The sequence below is a fragment of the Bos grunniens genome, chromosome 11 (genome assembly GCF_055505025.1).
Source record: "Bos grunniens cultivar Pamir isolate PY7600 chromosome 11, Bosgru_T2T1.0, whole genome shotgun sequence".
NCBI classification, from domain to species: Eukaryota; Metazoa; Chordata; class Mammalia; order Artiodactyla; family Bovidae; genus Bos; species Bos grunniens.
This window is the reverse complement of record NC_141175.1, coordinates 17,149,181-17,169,473: the sequence shown is the minus strand read 5'-3', so window position 1 is coordinate 17,169,473 and position 20,293 is coordinate 17,149,181. Positions and strand designations below refer to the sequence as shown.

Genomic DNA, 20,293 nt, shown 5'->3' with positions numbered 1-20,293 from the left:
TTTCTTTTCTCCTTTTCATTCCTTTGCTTCATTATCCATCCTTTGTGGCTATCCAGTCACTTGGTTGTGTCTGACTCTTTGTGACCCGTGGACTGCAGCACACCAGGCTTCCCTGTCCATCCTAGTGCGTGTGTGTGTGTTTCCACAGCTGAATGTGAAGTGTGTAAGACCATATTCTACTTCCCTTTCCTTTTTAACATATGAGTACAGCTTGTATTGTACAATCTGATATTCACCAGGACCATTCAGAAATTGACAAAAGCCACTTTGTTATCTAATATGCAAGACCTTTGGGGTCTTACAAGAGGGGACACCCAGTTCACTGTGTTGATGCTTCTTATTTACCCATTTCAGTTGAGAGACAGATCCATTTTGCCTTATGGAATTACACTCTCACAGAAGGGGGTTTACAATCCAGTGTAGAGGGAGGCAGCAACTAATATGTGTAATAATATGAGTTCAAAAATATCCCTGTGGATGAGGAAACCACAGATAATGGGTGGCTGCAGTTCTGGCATCTAGATATCTATGAAAACATCCCCGAATGCATATAACAACCACATGTAGCTAGAGATACTTAGCAGGCTTGATGGGATGGGTCTCCTGATCAAGATAAGACAGTGTGAAGATAGAAAAGTTATTAAATAACTGTAGCCACCCATTATCTGCGGTTTTCTCATCCACAGGGATTTTTTTTAAACTCATATTATTATACACATTAGTTGCTGCCTCCCCCCACACTGGACTGTAACCTCCCTCTGTCTCCAGGAGAAGGTCAGCAGGTAATTCACGTGTGTGGGGGGCGCTGGGGGCATCCGTCACGGACTGACCGCTGCGGCCACTGTTTCCTGTCCGACTCCCCTTCCCTCTCACCTACCAGAACGTGAATCTAAAGCTTCCTTAATAAAGCTGGCAAACGCCCCTGCTACACATATGCTGTATGAAAGGAGACCAATAGCCTGCCGTCTTCTCTCTCCCCAGGTAGATGCAATTCCCCCGGGGAGGGGCTTCTGAGAGGAGGACCGAGCTGAGGGTGGAGAAACAGAGAAGAAAAATCAAGACCTCGCTCTGGTCAGGCTCCCAGACCACCTCTGCTTCCATATTGATGCTCATATTGGTCGCTACTCTCTTGGGAACCCCTAGGGTACCACCCTCTAGGCAACCCCCGCCCCATCCCTCCCCCTCCCCAACGGAGGCACACAGCCAGGCTTCCCGGCGCCTCGAGGTCCCGTGAGCAGGAGGTCACCCAGGCAAAATTCAGACAGACGCGCGTTCTCCGACCGATGCTGGGGCACGCCGAGCCCCGTTGGCGCGGGGCCTCGTGCCTTCCCAAACAACACGAACATCCCCTCAGCCTCCGAGCGGTGAGCCCAGAGGATCCAGCATCTCGGACCCCCGCGCCTCCGCTTTGGAGCGCCAGTTGCTGCAGAGCCTTTTCTCACGTTATTTGCAAGATGCTTACCTTCTTCAGTCTTCAAACACAACCTAATTGCCGCCTGCCAGGCAGGGGCGAGGTGTAAAGTGCGGTCCTATGCCATGGGGCCCCGCAGATCTGAGCAGGTGGAAACAAGGGGATGGAGAATCAGAAAGCAGCTTCTTGTTCATTAACCAATGTGCCCAACCCCACCATGCATACGTTAAACAAACAACAACAACAGCAACAAAAATCAGTTGCTTAAAAAACTGGAAAAGAACAAAAGCTCACAAAACCAGGAGCTACAGGCAGATGGATTCACACGGGCGGGGGTGAGGTGGGGGTTGGGGGTGGGCGACAGCCTGATCTCAGAGTCGTCAGCTCTCTTTCCCCAGCCTGGCGGCCACTTCGCTCCATCCTCAAGGCTTCTATCGAGGCTGGCCTCTCAAGTGAGTCAGACACTGAGGGTCTGTTTCATCAAAACCACACCGTTCTTTGACCATGGTTCCTGGCAGTTCGGGCTTAGAGATGAAATATTAATGAAAAAGGGAGGAGACGGAGAAAGAAAGCCACTGAGTGGGTTTAATATTTTGTTCTGGGATCATCTCTGGGAGGGAAGACAGAAGAAACGTCGGAGCAGGCCTGTGGAGTCCATTTTGCCTGAGAAAAAGGCTGGAGTTGAAAGCCAAGGTCTGGGCATTTTCTGACCTTGGTGAGATAGGTTATAATTAGTGCTTGGTTACACAAGCACATTAAAAATACCCAGGAAAAGATCTTGAGACTAAGCAAAAATTTCTTAGAAATACCAGCAAACGCTCAATCTGGAAAAGAAAAATAATTGACAAATTGAACTTTGTTAAAATTAAGAGCTTCTGCTCTTTGAAAGACACTGTGATGAGAATGAAAAGACCAGTCACAGATCATTGACTGAAAATACTCATAAATAATGTGTCTGATAAAGAACTTGGGTATGGAATATATAAGGAATTATCACAACTCAATTATAAGGGGGATGACAGTTAATGAGTACTGGGTTTCACTTTGAAATGAAATTGTTTGAAATTAGACAGTGGTAATGATTGCACAGCTACGGATATATGTATATATTTAGTATAAATGTATATAGTTAATTTATACATGTTAAAACTCACTAAATTTTATAGTTTAAATGGGTAAATTGTATGTGAATTATTTCTCAATAAAACTATTCCTTAAAATAAAAAAAATAAAAAAAACCAACAACAATAAAAAACACCCAGTACAAAAAAAAAAAAAAAAATCAAGCCTATGGGAGAGCCTTTGTATTATATTATTGCCCTTGTGGGATGAGAGCCAGCAGTAAATTCACGTCACAGCTTCTGGTGGACGTCCTCACCCTGTGTGGAGTAGAGCAGAATTCTGTCCACATCACCACGTGTAGACTCTTGTTCAGCAGCTCCAGCAGGCAGTGGAGAACTGTCTTTGATTTTCACTGGGCAATAGCAGAGAGTCCTGTGACTTGGATAAACCCACGGGGGCGTAGGTGGACATGTGAGAACTTGCCAAAAGAAATAAGCAGATATTTCACCTTTAGACATAAAGTGGTGCTCTGAAAAAATACATATATATCTTTTAAAAATTTCTCTTTTTCAGACTTCTACTGAAAATATGGCTTTTTAATAAATATCACTGGTGTAATTGACTGTGAACAAAAAAATAGTGTATGTTATTACTTTACAATGGAAGTTAAAAGTCCCTTACAAGTTGATTGACACAATTACAAAAAGAAAACATCAAATATCATTGACAAAATAGAATTTGCTTAAGATTTCAAGGCAGAATCCTTTCTTGTTTCGATTTTTTTTTTTGCTTTTTTAATTTTTATTTTATATTCACCTTTTAAAATTTTCTAATTGTTTATGACAATTTTAGTCTATCTATATATTGTCTGGGAAATAACTCTGCTTTTATTTTAACAACCAACATTCATTTGGCTAAAACATACATATCCTTAACATGTCTAAAGGATGGGTTAAAATAATTAGGAAGCAAGTACAATATTTTATGTAGAGAAAGCTTAACTGAATTCAGTGACTGGCCTGTGGTAGAATCCTACTCTGGGCACTTTGGGGACCTGAAATTCAGCATTCACTCCTTGGTCCCCACACCCCATCACCTCCTCTCCTGGTGAAACCACGAGCCCAGCTGCAGTCCACTGGCATGTGGCATTCCCCTTTCCTTTGTCAGAAATCTATGAGAAACATCTGTCGGTTTTACCAAGAGAGAAGCCTCAGATAATGAAGATCAGGCACCTAAGCTCTTACTGTTTTCCAGATGCCTTTGAATTCTACACGCAGGTAAGTGTAAGAACCAGTCAAACATGCCTGAGGCTGCCCACTAAGGATGCTCTGTCCTGTCCAGGGAGATCCTCTACCTGGCCTATGTCTGCCCACCTTCAGACTTGCAGAGATTGTTTGTCTGAATTAACCTTCTGGTAACTGTTTCTGATTAATTATAGTATCCTTCAAATGTTGGGGATAGAGTCTTTTTTCTTATTTCCTTAAATTTTACACGATGCCATGGACAGGAACTTTGGAAATTTAAAGCACTTGATCATGTTCTTAATGGATTTTTTTTTTTAAGCTATGTTTCAGGTATAGGAATTAGTCAGAGAAAGGTTAGATAATTGAATTTTCCTGAAGCTAGAAATGAAACAAACCCTACAAACATGCTCTTATGTCTAAAGGGCTCCCCAGGTGGCTCAGATGGTAAAGAATCTGCTCGCAATGTGGGACACCCAGGTTTGATCCCTGGTTTGGGAAGATCCCCTAGTAGAGGGTATGGCAACCCACTCCAGTATTCTTGCATGAGAATCCCATGGACAGAGAAGCCCGGCAGTTACAGATCCAAAGGATTGCAAAGAGTCAGACACGACTGAAGGGACTTACTTTACTCTTGTCTAAAGAGCTTCAGTCTCACATAATGCAGGCTGCTCTGCTAGCAGTGTTCCAGGATAAACAATGGAACTCATGTTTTCAAAAAATTTTCATGTCATGGTGATTCCAGGGCGAGGGTAGTGTAGGTACATTTTGAGCCTGGAACATTGTTTTATACCAGAAAGTAGTAAAGTGCTCAAAACCAAGACAAGGATAAGTCACGGAGACTGCAGCCAGGCTGGGGGATATCAAGATAATTAAACTGTAATAACCTTGAGTCCAGAGTTCATACCAATAATACATAAGAAACTGGGGACTGAGAAGGGGCTCTTATTTCCAGTAGAACTTCTAAGGCAAGCTAATGAATGTGAAAAGAATGTAGCAGAATGAAATCCATCATTTCTCAAACCTCACAGTAAATACTGATTCTTGAAAAACATCATCCATTTATCCTAAATCAAGAGGGACATTCTGATGAAGAACAGAGCAGTATTTATTTGCATAGCTTATCAGCTCCAAAATAAAATTATAAACTACAGTGCCAGAGAAATCAGAAAATCTTTTGATGGGGTGATTACAGCCATGGATATCTTGGGCTTCTAGATCAAGTTCCTGGAGGAGGACACAGCATCTCCTAAGCCATGTTACAGCCAAAACATGAGCTGGTGTAACCATGGAGCAACAGCAGGCAAACCCCAGCTCAGAAACATGGTGTTAAAATGGAAAGGCAGTGTATTCTCCAAAAATGTCCATGTCGTAAAAGACAAGGAAAGATAATAGAAATGATCCAGACTAAAAGAGATGAGACAAAAACTGCAATAAAATAATAGGTTAGATAGAAGTATTATACCAATACTAATTTCACTACAGCTTATAACTGTGCTACATGTATATATGTACATATTAGTGTATATAATGTGCACTGAAGTATTTAGGATAGAGGGTTATAATGCATAGGACTTATTCTCATATGATCCAGAAACAATCGTATGTGTATATATGTGTATGTGTGTGTATGTGTTTATTTTCTCAGTCGTGTCTGACTCTTTGTGACCCCATGGACTGTAGCCTGCCTGGCTCCTCTGTCCATGGGATTTCCCAGGCAAGAATACTGGAGTGAGTTGCCATTTCCTCCCCCAGGGGATCTTCTTGACCCAAGGATTGAACTTGCATTTCCTGTGTGTCCTGCATTACAGGTGGATTCTCTAACTGCTGAACCATCAGGGAAGCTCCACGTATCTGTATCTATATATCTCAATATTGATCTCAATCTCTATCTCTGTCTTTATCTATATCATATCTGGAGATAGAGAAAATACAAATACAGTAAAAAATTCAAAACAAATCTATTAATGGATCAAGAGTATATAGGTGTTCTTTATACTCTTATTTTTTATTCTTGCAACATTTTTATGAATTTGTAAGTTTTTCCAAATGCTTCTGGAGAGTTTGAGAACATCGTTTATTTCATAGGAGGGAAAGCAGGAGCTGGATTCAGTAAACAATGTATCCATGGTACCAAAGAGCTCCATGACAGAGCTGAGACTTCAGCCACATTTCCCCAGACCCCCCTTCCCCCCTCACCCCTCCCACTGACTGGTGCCCCTCACAGTGCCCCAGAGCCTCTCCCTTCTGGATGTGAAATCCCCTGTGACCTTTCTCTTCCCTTTCTCCATTGTGGGTTCCACTTGTGAAAAGGCGAGGTGACCACCTTCCGCAGTGCAGTGTTTGCAACCTTAGATGTGGAAGCAAAGACTGACTGCCCAGTGGAAACTCTAGAGTCGCAGTTTCACTGGTGCCCACACGTTCAGGCCTGAGAAGGAAGCTGCCTCACCAGCATTGCTGGGGCACTGGAAAGAAAAGAGGAAGCCTTACAATGCGGAGATGTTTGTACTCAGAGACATAAATAAGTGAGGACGGCAGCTCTGGTGAATGCCATCCATGTCTCTGATTATTTTGGAAAGGGCTGCATTAGCATCATTGTTTCGTTTGTCTTTTCATGATCATGTGGTTTCTAGTAGCAGTGTGGAAGAGGGCAGCTATGAAAAAAGCACCCTCTTACACACGACAGCTACACAACCTGAGTGAGTACACAAGGGATTCCCTGCGGGCACAGGTGGCTGAAGGGGAACAGGCGATGTTGAAGGAAAGCTGACACTTGAGCAAATAGTCAGTATGGAGCGTGTCCCCAGGTCATCCCCTGCCACCACGTAGGGTGACCACACCGGCCCCAGTCGACCATGACTCTCACCCAAGCTGAGACTCCAGCCACGTATGTGGAGCACCCAGCACCCTGCCACACTCATTCACTCAGTGCCAGGAGCATCCATACCCCTCTGTCATTTGAAAAGAAAAAAATAAAAAGCCTAACTGATGCTTTAAGAAATGGAATCTGTTCTTGGGATTCGTTCATGTCACAGAAAGCTATTGTTTACAGATAACCCTGGAAACTTTGCCAGGAGTACATCAAACCACACCATTACTGGACACCATAGCTGTGGCCAACGACAATGACGGTTCCCACCCTGTAGCCACCTGGGCCCAGCTGCCCTTCACGGTCCTCTCAGGATGGCATTTTCCCATCGAGATCTGGAGAGGCAACTGCAAAGTGGAAGCAAGACTGTCAGAAAAAGTGTGACACTCCTGCACAAACCATCTGCTTCCCCCACTCAGGTAGGATGCTGTAACTTGCACACCTGCCTCAGGAAGGCCAGTGCCTTGCTTTAAAGAGCTGCTGTTTCAGGAAGAATTGCTCTATTGGTTTGTTTAGAAGTGTCTGGGGATGAGCTGGGTGAACTTGGGAAGCAGAAAGCCCTTTAACTTAACAAAGAGAAGAAGACCAAATATCTACAAAATAGTATGGAATACAGAGAAAACCAGACCTAGATTTCAGAACTAATGGGCACCTTGCTACTAATGCATAGACTGGCCCTTCTTGGGTCTAACACCAGTTTATGCCTCTGAAACATGCTCATTTAGGAAAGCCCCACACCCCCATGGTGGATGCTGCTGTGAAAGGAAAGGGATGAGAACTGGGGTCTGAGCATTTGTCCCAGACAGATCTGAGGACCAGATAAACTATGAGAAGATGCTGGTGCCTCCTTGGGCCCTGAAGAAGGTTGCACATAAAGAGCCACACTTTTGAATGCTCCCACCCTTCCCCTGCCACCACAAGATACTTTTATTCTGTCTTCTTAGCGAGAGCAAGGATTTCAAATCAGCCAGAAAGAATGGAATATCTATTGATCAAAGTCTGTAAGAGCTGATCTCATGAAAAAGCCTAATGTTAGTATTACATCAAATTATTTAGGTTCTACTCTATGGCCTAACCCTGGCAGGAAACTTTTGAAGAATAAAGAAAATGTACCATTCTGACTTTAATGCAGAAAATAAAGTTTTCACTCATTTTTTCTTGAAAATCAACAGACCCTCTCCTACATCATAAGGGTGGGAAATATGCATTGCCAAGTTTAACTTCTGCCATCCAGTCACCAAGACTGAAGGCAAAAAGGAGATGAGGAATTTCCGATAAATGGTGTTCTTTCCAAACAAACGGTCTCTCTATTCACTGCTTCCATAGACGCCTCCTGGGCCTCATGTTTTCAAAACCACAACCGTCTTTTACTTTATCCTGAATAATTTGGGGGTAATCTTACAGCCCAGTCCTGCCTTTCAGAGAAATACGTGTGGAATTTCTCTCTGTGCTCCTTTCAGGCAAGAAGATAATTCACATTTTTGAGAAGCTCCTGCTTTTTCTTCTCTGCCTCAGCTATAAGCATCCTAATAATTTCTAATTACTTGGCCTTGGGAAGGATGAGGAGTGGGCGGCTCTGCTCGGAGCTCGGCATCTTTGTTCTGGGTTGGCTGGCATGCACCTCTCTCTGCTCATGTTGGTAGAGAACAGAGAATAGATTCTAATTAAATCCCATATTTTTCAGATAACTCAATCAAGTAAATTGACAACAATGTTATCAGTGAGCCTCTTGTCATGTTTGATCAAGTTCTTTCCAGAGCTATATAATCTCTCATAAAACCTCTCTGAATTGTACTGTTCAGAGGACCCTTTGAGCAGACCTATTTTTCCCTTTTTTTCTAGAATCCATGAGCATAGAGGGGGTGAGGCAGTGATGTTTTTGAGGCTAATATCACTCACATAGAGTGATTCTTAGTTTCTGTTTTTTTGTTTTTTTGTTTTAGTTAACAACTTCCCCTCATCTTTGACTTTTACTGTTTTGCTATAAAACCCCACTCAGGACACACAATGATGTGTATTTTTCATTTATTACTAAAGTGGAAAGAATAAGGTGCTCCAAGACTCAGTTCAGTTCAGTCGCTCAGTTGTGTCTGACACTTTGCAACCCCATGCACTGCAGCACACCAGGCCTCCCTGTCCATCACCAACTCCTGGAGTTTACTCAAACTCATGTTCAATGAGATGGTGACGCCATCCAACCATCTCATCCTCTACCGTCCCCTTCTCCTCCTGCCTTCAATCTTTCCCAGCATCAGGGTCTTTTCCAATGAATTAGCTCTTCACATCAGGTGGCCCAAGTATCAGAGTTTCAGTTTCAGCATCAGTCCTTCCAATGAATATTCAGGACTTCTCAAAGCTGAAATACATCCAATATCTACTGTTTTCCAAGCCCCGTACCTGCATCTCCCATGCATTATTTTGTCTAAGGCCTAGAACAACCCAAGTATTAATTGTACTTTGGAGAAGAGGAAACTGAAGTGCTATGCAAACTAAATATCTTGTTCAGGTCACAGAGTAAAGAAAGTATCTCAAAACTTACAGAGTAGATGGGGAGCAGGAAGTAAAACATAAAACCGCTCTGTGCTGGGCAATTAAGTTCTGATCTATGGGTCCACATCAGTTAGGGTTCTAACAGGAAATAGATCCTGAATAGGAGGATTTATAAAGTTTTATTTGCAAAGATGCTAATGACAGAGCTTGGGGTGGGTTGTAGGACTTTGGAGGCTGCCATCAATTGAGCTATTATAGCCCCCAGCACCAGTACTGGGGTGAGGGGAGGGGAGAGCTCTGAGAGGCTGCCAGGAAACAAAGACGATGGTGTACATGCAACCAGGTGCAAGGAGAGGGTATCTGACGACCCTCACTCGGGGAAACAGCCGGAGGCCACCCCGCAGGGACAGAGCTGAGACCTCCTTCTCCTGCTTCACACCCCTGCAGGGGAAGCCCTCCTGGAGTCCAAGGGGTATAGCAGTCCTGCCAGGGGAGGAGGAGAAGGGGGAGGGAGAGGTCCTGGAGGGAGAGGGGAGATCCAGAGTGCAGGCTCCATTCTCACTTCCCATCCGTGACCCTGCTTCTCCTTTCTGCACCTGTCTCTTGCCTGGTGTCTGCTTCTCCATTTTGGACTCCCTTAGAGGGATATGGATGACCCACAATGATGACAAAGAAGGTATCTTCATTTCTGGGGCCAAACACAGGGGAGGTGAAGCTAGAGGAAAGCTTATAAACAGGGCAGGTGGAAGAAGGCTAGACTGTGAGCTGACCTCCTTCCTAGGGTCCCTGGCCTGGGCGTCACCCTCTTCACCTAATTGGCGATGGGTCACTTGGCTGAAATCCTGACCCATTTATTCATGGCTTTGGCCATCAGATTTTATTCCCTTTAATTAGAACTCTTGCTGAGGGACATTCAGGAGGTTGCCCCACACTCAGGGACCACTCCATTTCTGCTTTATTTCATGCATTTGTTACCACCATTAATAAGCACATGTCATGAGCTTGCATTAAGTTACGCATGCTGGAGCAATAAAGATAATTAAAACCTGCTCTGTCATTAAAGAATGTTCAGGCTGCTAAGAGAATTTTAAAAATTCCTACAAGCAACTTAAATGCACTTTTGGAAAGTGACAAAACCCATGTGGGGGGGATAGATCACAAGTATTAATTGTTGAGAGGAGGGAAGATTATTTTTAATCTTTGAGTCAGAAGCTCAAGGTTCAACTTAATCCCTAGAATCACCTTCCTAGAGACCTGGAATAATTCTGTCCCAGATTTGGGCTTGTACTCTCACCTCCAGGAAGTGACACTGATCCACACTGTACGGGAGCAGATGTATGTAGCTCAATCCTAACCCATGAATGTCTGGGTTTTCATATTTAAGTCTTTTCTCACCAACAAAATAGCCAACTTCTCAAAGACTTCCCTCTGTCTTCTGACTGCCTGTAGCACTGGAGGTGTTTCCAGTCAGCAAACACTCAGTCAAAGACAGATGAGTAGTTTGAAACATAAAGAAATGAGCAATATCCCCGAGTTACACAGCATCGAAGGCTAAGATGAGGCCACCTGGGCGCTGGTGCAATGCCCTGGCTCCATGATACCACCTGGTGTAAAACTCAGTAAGAGGAAGCTAATCTTCCCTTGTGTTTAGATGAGTCCATGGACACTCACAGGCTTCCAGACACATCTCCTCCCTTCTCTTCAGGATTCCAGGAAAATCATGACAGCATTTGAGAAATGTTTCTTTGTATGTCTGGATTCTTTACTCTCTTGTGAGCCCCTGAGGACCAGAATCTGTGTATTATTTGTTTTAGTATCTCTTGTACAAAACAGTTCCTGATGAGTGAAAAGCATCTGGTACTTGTTCTTTGAGAGGTTTCTCCCACTGCTGTTGTCTCTTTTTATTACTTTGTTGTTCAGTCAGTAAGTCGTGTCCAACTCTTTGCGACTCCATGGAGTGCATCACACCAGGCTTCCCTGTCCTTCACTATCTCCCAGAGTTTGCTCAAACTCATGTTTTTCCATTGAGTCAGTGATACCATCTAATCATCTCATCCTCTGTTGCTCCCTTCTCCTGCTCTCAATCTTTCCCAGCAACAGGGTCTTTTCCAATAAGTCAGCTCTTTGCAACAAGTGGCCAAAGAATTAGAGCTTTAGCATCAGTTCTCCCAATTAATATTCAGGACTGATTTCCTTTAGGATTGACTGGTTTGATCTTGCAGTCCAAGGGACTCTACAGCAACACAGTTCAAAAGCATCAACTTTGATGCTCAGCTTTCTTTATGGTCCAACTCTCACATCCATACATGACTACTGAAAAAACCATAGCTTTGACTATATGCACCTTTGCCAGCAAAGTGATGTCTCTGTTTTTTTAATATGCTGTCTAGGTTGGTCACAGCTTTTCTTCCAAGAAGCAAGCATCTTTTGATGTTATGGCTTCAGTCACTGTCTGCAGTGATTTTTAGAGCCCAAGAAAATAAAATCTGTTACTGCTTCCATTTTTTCCCCATCTATTCACCATGAAGTGATGCAACTGGATTCCATGATCTTAGTTTTTTGAATGCTATTTTAAGTCAGCTTTTTCATTCTCTTCTTTCACATTCATCAGAGTCTCTTTAGTTCCTCTTCACTTTCTGCTTTTATGTATTTTGATAAATCTGTATTTCTCATGTGATTCTTGTCAGAATGTCACATCAACCCCCATTCTACAGATAGGAACATGGAGGCTATAGCAGGTAGAAGAACAGTCCCTAACACCTCCTTCCTGAATCTGTGTCCAAGATGGCTCCAAGCACTTTATATATTCTCATGAAAAGTCTGAGACAGATGAAAGTAAGATCACCATTGACTTCCTGGGAGGAAACTGAGGCACAGAGAACAGAGGTAAACCACCTGAGGTCTCAGAGATATTCAGTGGAGAAGCCGGGGTCAAGAATGGTTAGTGCTCAATTTCTTTTTTTTTCAATTGGAGGAAAATTGTTTTATAATATTGTGTTATCTTCTGCCATACATGCATCATGGCATCACCGACTCAATGGACATGAGTTTGAGGCAGCTCCAGGAGTTGGTGATAGACAGGGAAGCCTGGAGTGCTGCAGTCCATGGGGTCTCAAAGAGTAGGACACGACTGAGTGAACTGAACTGACTGACTGCCTTATATCAACATGAGTCAGCCATAGGTATACATATGTCCCCCCTTGTTGAATCTCCTTCCCACCTCTGGCTCACATTCTTAACGACCCACCAGTTCGCCTTTCTTTAAAGACAGGTCAAGGACATGTGTGCCAAGTTGCTTCCATTTTATCTGACTCTTTGTGACCCTATGGATCACAGTCTCCCAGGTTCCTCTGTCCATGGGATTCTCTAGCCAAGAATACTGGAGTGGGTTGCCGTGCCCTTCTCCAAGGGCATGGAGATAGCCAAGGAAACACATCACTCCTCTTGTGAAGGATGAAGTCTGTGCTGCTGAGACTGTCTCCTTCTCTCCAACTGCAGTGCCTCCATCTTGGAGAACTCTTACTAACATCCATTTCACTTACACTAACTCTGTCTTCATCATCACCCCCAGGGTTTGCTTTGTATATTCCGCATAGGAAACATAGGTCTATCTGTCAGTCTTTGGTTTCCAAAACACCAACATCTCTGACTGAATTATCTTCAACCTTTTTAAATACACCAAGGAAGTAAATCCGTCACCTATCCATGCCTGGACTCCCCCCAAAAACACATTTTCAAATGGAGAGCGATGTTGAGAAAGAGCTTAAAATTTGAGATCTATCCCATAATATCTGTGTGACCTTGTCAGTTCTACACATGTACTCTTCCTCATCTGAAAAATAATATTAGTTTTATGATGTAGGAACAGCTACAACAAACATGGTAATCAGCAACGGAGTGTTATGAAGATAAACGAGAGTGGAAAACATGTTTTAAGATTAATAGTGATCAATGAAATATATGATTAGTATTAATTCAGATTCATTTAGTTCCACTCTATCAGAACTCAAACAGAAGCTCCAATAGTTCAGATGAGTCAGTATCCCAGGCAGCTGGGTGGCAGTCTCCAGACTCCAGCTGTTCATTTATTGGCCAATGTGCATACGTGGTAGGCTCTCCAAACCCATCAGTGTTATATAGTAGAAAGGTCCTGTGGTTCTGGAACGAAACACAATTATGTGACCCTGAGCAAGATATTTGCATTGCAACATATTTACACTTACAAGAGTTACAATAACTCGCAGAGTTGTCTCAGAAATAAAAATTGATGGTAAACATACAGTACCCAGCTCAGGGTTAGAGTTGAAAAAAATGTGCCTTTTCTCCTTCTCTTTGGATAGAAGTATCTTTATGAAATGAAAAGAACTCACAAACAAATTTAAAGTTTCCAATTATCTAGCACTTTTATTAACAAATAAAGTCGCCAGGCCTTCTCTTTTCTCCTGTGCCAACACTTTGATCATTTTATTGATTTTATACTCCACTTGTGATGAGAATGTCTCTTGAGAAATACCCCCAGCAGGAGGTTTGCTCACAAAGTAAAGGAAAGTTTGTTTGATTAGAGGAGAGATTATTTTGTACTAGCTTTCTCCATATACTACAAAACTCTCTTCTTACAAAACCCCAAAATAATTGTGTGTCTCTTTCCATATCTTATATAAGAGCTACCTACTTACGTGAAATAAAGGAAGAAAATTGGTTTGGTGAGTGAGAAGGTTTGATTTTACTTTCAGTTCAACAATTTTATTTCTGATATCATGGGGAAAGCATCATTTTATAAGCCTCAGTCTACTCGTCTACAAAAAGGGAATTCTAATGAGGCAAAGTCTGTAAAAGTTCTGAACACAAACCCCTTACATAGTAGGATTGCTTATCAATTTATATTCCCCATCATCTTCTCTCATAAGTGTGTAATCTGAATTTTAAGAAGCTATGTAGAAGTTTCACAAGGAAGGGCAATGTCTCCTGCACAAAAGACACTCTTGGTAAGTGTTTACATAATTACACTGGATTTAAAAGATATAGAAGGCAAGAAAAGGAGACAACAGAGGACAAGATAGTTGTATGGCATCACCGACTCAATGGACATGAGTTTGAGCAAGCTCTGGGAGAAAGTACAGGGAAGCCTGGCATGCTGCAGTCCATGGAGTCACAAAGAGTAGGCACAACTGAGCAACTGAACAACAACAAAAAGATATAGATAATTCAAATTTGATAGGAATGCACTGATATTTTGTTATTAAAAAGCAATGCAGCATATAATATTTGCATATTTTGAATATGGATGTATTTGCAGCTCAAAATCCACTGTGTTCAAATCTTTTTCTGTTGGTTGATTTATTTTTCACAGATGATCTTGAGTGAGGTAGCAGTTTCATGGGAAGAGACTATATTAATAATTTGTTTGATTTTAAACACTACTCATAAGCCACGTGAAATTTAGAATTTGCATATTTTATTGACTTGAAGATGTATATGTAACACTGATATGAAAGAAAATACTGCCACAAAGGCATAATTGCTAATGCATTAATTGTGAGATGGATCCTTACTTCAAAGATATTAAGGCAAAACGTAATCCAGCAAAATAAATTATTTAACTTCTATGATCTTGAGTTTCTCCATTAGAAAAATAAGGCTGATGATGACTCAGAGTATACTGAAAGAATAACATGAAAAAGGGGATGAATATTCTTTTTAAACTCTAAAACACTCTACAAATATCATTTTTAGACCAAGAGCTCCAAGAGTAAGACATTCAGATATGAGATATGAAACATTTTTTGCCCTCTTGGCCTATTTTGGTACTAAATATTTCTTTTATTTTCTCTCCTGATGATGCTCTCATGGGATGCTTAGGAAATGTCATGATTAGAAAGTAACATATTCTATGTTTACTTCATAATATAATTATGGAGAGGCCCTGAATTTGAATGACTTAGGTTTAGGTGTGGACTTCTCAAAGGATTTACTTCAACTTTTAATTGTGGACGGAAGAACCTGGTAGGCTGAAGTTCATGGGGTCACTAAGAGTCGGGCATGACAGAGCGACTTCACTTTCCCTTTTCACTTCCATGCGTTGGAGAGGGAAATGGCAACCCACTCCAGTGTTCTTGCCTGGAGAATCCCAGGGATGGCGGAGCCTGGTGGGCTGTCGTCTATGGGGTCGCACAGAGTCGGACATGACTGAAGCGACTTAGCAGCAGCAGCAATTATCCAGATACAAAGTTAGCAGTTTAGTAATTAATGATGGAAAATTCTGTATCCCATTAAGATTATTCATTTAAAAGAATTAACATCAAATTTCAGCCAAATCCAGAAAATACAAATAAGAAAGCCAGTCATTAAAAAAAAAAGAATCAATAAAATCATACAGGCCTATATGAAACAGTACAGAAAGAACTGTACTATTTAAATTAAAAAAATTCAGAATTTTTTAATATATCTGGGATATCAAATATGAACATTTTCACAGAATTGTAAACAGATCCACTTGACTTCAAATTTAGGGACTGCAGAGAGAGAGAGAGAGAGAGAGTCATGCTTTCTAGGGTATCTGTTATACTGAGTGTCAGATAACACATCTAAAGGAGTACCTGTCATTTGAAGGAAAAAGGTTAAATGTTGCATATTCATTGTCTCTTGGGCTTTTGCCAATGCTTCTTGGTGTGACCAGCACCGGGGCCAAGAAACACGATGATTAATGTCTTATGAGTCCCTTCTGTGTTTCTGAGCTTGTTCTCCACTCCTGTTGCCACTGGAAGAAGCTGTAACAGTTTGCTAAATTTGATTCATTCTAGTAAATTTCTATGAGCTAATGAAACTCAAATGTTTTGCAAGTTTCAAAGACCGTGGAAAACTATAGAATACCACGATGACAGCATTAACAAAGTTGAGATATTTGATAGGAATAGGTTTTAAAATGCAAGAAAGAGCCAGACCCCTATGAATATTTCAACATTGGCCATGTGGATTCTTCCAGTCTTATTTCCTGAATAACTCAGATAATTCAGTCTGCATTAAAATTGTATTTCCTCCATCTTCAAGCCTCCGATTAGGGTGTTTCCTTCACCTGGAATATTTTTTTCCCCACTTCTACCCTGTTGGAATTCTAGACATGTTTCATATTTCAACTCTGTTCACCCTTCTTCCATAAAGTCTTGTCGTCTTCATGCAATCTCTCTCCCATAAAGCATTTCAATTAACATATCCTTTATATATCCAGAGTAGCTCTTAATCTAGTTACCCAGGGATTTAGAGATGTCTGTGTCCCTTATAGAATTGAATTTCAATGTTTTAATCATACTTAAAATGCCAGAGTTCAGGCATGTAATTACTCAATATGTGTTGGTGAAATTTTATTTTGAAGACTGGAGAAAAAAAGCACCTTTGTAATTGCGATGGGAAATGATACTAATTTAATGTCAAGAAATAATGATTGTCACAGAATAAATGATACTACATGGTTGCTTCACTCCCATGCCCACTGTTTGTCAAATTAAAATTACCTCCACCCCTTCACTCCCACTCAAGAACAACAGAGCTCAGCTTCAGTGCCGTTCACCTTCTCATGAAACCCCTTACATTTCCTATACTTTCCCTAAGCAACCAACCAGGATGAAGCTGTTTCCAGGAAGTGTAACCAATATAATAAGGTCCATTCAAGGTTTCCGAGCTAATCCCTTAGATGCCAAGAAGAACGCTGGATTCTGGGTTCAAGAGCTTGTATATTGGTTTAGGAATTCAGAGGGCAGGTTGGATCTACTAATAACCCAGGTAAGAGCGGTACTGCCAGAGGACTAGAGAAGCTGTGTGAAAGGATGAGTCCAGGGTATATCAGTTATCTCTGGCCTGTGACAAATTACCACTAAAACTTGGAAGTTTAGCACAACACACAGCGTCTTAGGGTCAGGAACAAACAATGGTTCAGCTTAGCACAGTGCTCTGGCTCAGGGTATCCTGAAAGGTGATGGTCTAGCTGTTGGCTAGGAGTGACAACCTCTGAAGGCTTGACTGTGAGCCTCCAAGGTGCTACCTCATGTGCCTGGAATCTGGAGGCATCAGTTCTTGGCATGTGAGCCCATCTACAAATCAATCAGATTCCCTCAAATCAAGTGATGGGACACAGAGGAGAGTATGTGAGACAGAGAGAGAGAGACAAAGACAGAGAAAGATAGAGGAGAAGGCCACTCAGGCTGCTATAGATTTTATGACCTAGTCAGACACCATCATTTCCTCCTTATTCTGTGTCTTAGAAGCAAGTCTAGCCTACACTCAAGGAGAATGCTGTTAAGCTCTCCTCTTGAAGGGAAGACAGAGGATGCTGGAGTCCTGGACTTCGTGGGACACCTAGACCAGGACAGGTGCAGAAGTCCATGGCCATACAGTGTGATGTCTTCTCAGGCTTCATGGCTCCTGTCCATGGGAAAGCAAGGGCAGCCCCAGGCCAACAGGACTTCCCAAGGCACGTGGGCCAATAACCAAGTGCTTTCTGCCTTGAAGATTCAGTGATATTTCAGGTTCCTGAGTTTTCATTGTTTCCTCCCCTCAATTGTCTCCATACCAGACTCAATCATCAGATAGTAAGAAAATGATTCAGGTTTTTCCCTCTCAGTTCTCATTAAATGAGAGGTGCTAAGTGGGCTTTCCCCAGAACAGCCACGTGCAGCTGAGCTGTGTTCATCCCCTCCCCCAATGCCCCCACGCCAGACTCACCCCTTCCGGGGCTGCCCTCTGCATCTGCAGCAGCATATTGGTTCTGCTCCCTTGGGCCTAGAACAGCTGATGGACATGCAACATACATGGTAGGATAATAAATAAATAACTATGTGCGGTCTCCTGGCTCCCAAATAAATTCCTATACCTCATTCAAATTTCTGGGATCTGGATGCTGAGCCAAGACAGCATGAGCTTATCACCCCTCCCCCACCCTCAGGCTGGGGAGGGTAACCATTAGTTACCTTCAAGTAGTAACTGCTGCAGAGCATTTAAAGATCAAACATCTGAGATCTCTGGTCTCCATTATCATGGTTAATAAAAAGAGAAGGCAAGTTGATGTCATGGAAGAAGCTCTAGATTTTAGTCCAAAAGTCTTATTCTGAGGAGACAGGCTCTGTGGCCACATATCTAGATTCTTAGGATGGTGAAATGTGTGCCTTCCTCTCCTTTACCACTTGTGAGCTGTAGATACTGGTTCTGAACCAACCTCCCCACTGCCCACCCTCTCTCTGCAACTAGTCTTCCAACTCAACTAGCTTTTGCCTCTGGCAGCAAGTTGGGAAGGAGGGTCTCCTTACTTAAACCTCCAGGATTTCAAGATTTTTATTTTGGGGGTCCTCCATACTACCCTGGCTCTTAGTTGACAATATATTCTGCCAAAAATCGTGAGACTGGAAGAAGGGCATTTGGACAATATTCCCTTGTGCCTTTGTCAAAGTCTGTTCTATAGACTTGAGGTCACTGAACATCTATCTCAAATGCTTCCTGGAGGCTTCCCCGCTCACCTGGACTTCTGGTCAACCTGTTATTCATTGCTGTCTCTTAGGCATAGTAGGTGCTCCTGCAAGTGGGGTCAGTCTGTCAACCGCCTCCAGACTGTCTCCTGGAAGCCACCAAAAAGAGTGGTGGAATATAAATGTGGCTTGTATTTGGCCTGTCTTCATTCCACAAGAGAAAATGAAAATAAAGAAAAAGTAGGAGACACAGTGTTCAATTTGCCTCCTGTGTCCTGACACAACATTTCCCTTTTATGCGGAGGTTTCTTAGAGTGTAGAAAAACATGTTTCAGCAAAGGAAGGCCAATTTTCAAAACCACTCATTTGGCAAATGCACAAGCTCTCAAACTGGAAAGCCCTGCTTCTGGTTCCTCGCAGTTTACCTAATCCCAAAGCAGTGGCAATCATTTAAAAAAAAATTTTTTTTTCAGCTCTGCCAATAGCCTTGGGCTCTGCTTGCCACGGTAACGTACACAAAAGAGAGATAAGGGGCTGCTTTTGCAACTGAAATGCGCTGCCATCTGTGTAGAATGTGAGTCTGCATGAAGAGCTACCGGGCACAAAATTTATGGCGCTCTTTTTTTTTTTTTCTTTTAACAACTGCACCTCCCTCACTATAATGCTTTCATGAGATCAGCCAGTTTATTCCTTGGCTAATAACCCATCCAGTCAAGTCAGAATGTCTGAATCAAGAGTTCTATGAGATGGAGTATTTGATCAGAGGATAATCAATACATCACATTTTTCTATCATATTAACTGATATGGTAAAATTTTCACTATTGTATGGATCCAGTTCCCCAAAATAAGAAATAACTCGGAAGAATTTAGCCCTTTAAAAAATCTGGCTGGCATTCAAAGTCTATAAGAATCTCTATAGGTCTGCTTTCCTGCATTATAAAATAATGTGTCTTCAGCATATTCTTCTTTTTCTTGATGTTGAATTGTATGCACTTACTGGGATGGAATCAATGAGGGATAAAAATCCTACAAGGATGTCTTGATAAAGCCATTCTGTTCTAAACCATTCATTTACAAGAGACTGACTAATTCAATTATGCCATGGATTTTCCTTTTAGTAGGAAAAGGCAGACAGCTAATCAGAGCCAACTAATAGAAACAGGCATTTTCACATTAGGATACCAAATATTCTTATTTGTTTGTATTTGATGCCTAAGATGAAGTGCTGCCTTTTTCCAACCTCATGTCAAACACATGCTCAGCATAGGATGGTGCCTTAAGCAAATCCAGGGTCAGTGAGGCCAAGGGTTCTAATGGCTGCTGGTGGGGGGCATGGCTGTTGGAACAAAACACCACAAACTGGGAGACAGCACAAGAGACAGTTATTGTTTTACAGTTTTGGAGAGGAAAACTCCAAAATCACAGTGTTGGCAGGACCATCCTCCCCTTGAAGTCTATAGAGAGTCTTTCTTGCCACTTCCAGCTCTAGACTTAATACCAATCCTTGGCCTTCCTTGGTTAGCATGTGTCTGTCTTCACATGTCATTCTCCTATTTGTGTCTCTCCTCTTCTTTTAAGGACACCAATCATATTGGGTTTGGGGCCCACTGTAGTCCGTCATAACCTCATGCTAACCAATTTTATCCTCAATGGCCCTATTTTCACATAGGATCATATCTGGAGACACTGGGAGTTGGGACTTTCACATATCTTTCTGGGTGACACAATTCAACCTATAACAGATTGCATACCTCCCAGTTGGTTTT

General features: G+C 42.2%; 1 long non-coding RNA gene across 2 annotated transcripts in view; it reads right to left on the bottom strand.

Moving 5' to 3' along the window:
* Window positions 1-20,293, bottom strand: part of LOC147362659 (uncharacterized) — an 83,080-nt gene that overhangs the window by 7,475 nt on the left and 55,312 nt on the right. The gene's annotated exons all lie outside the window — the stretch shown is intronic.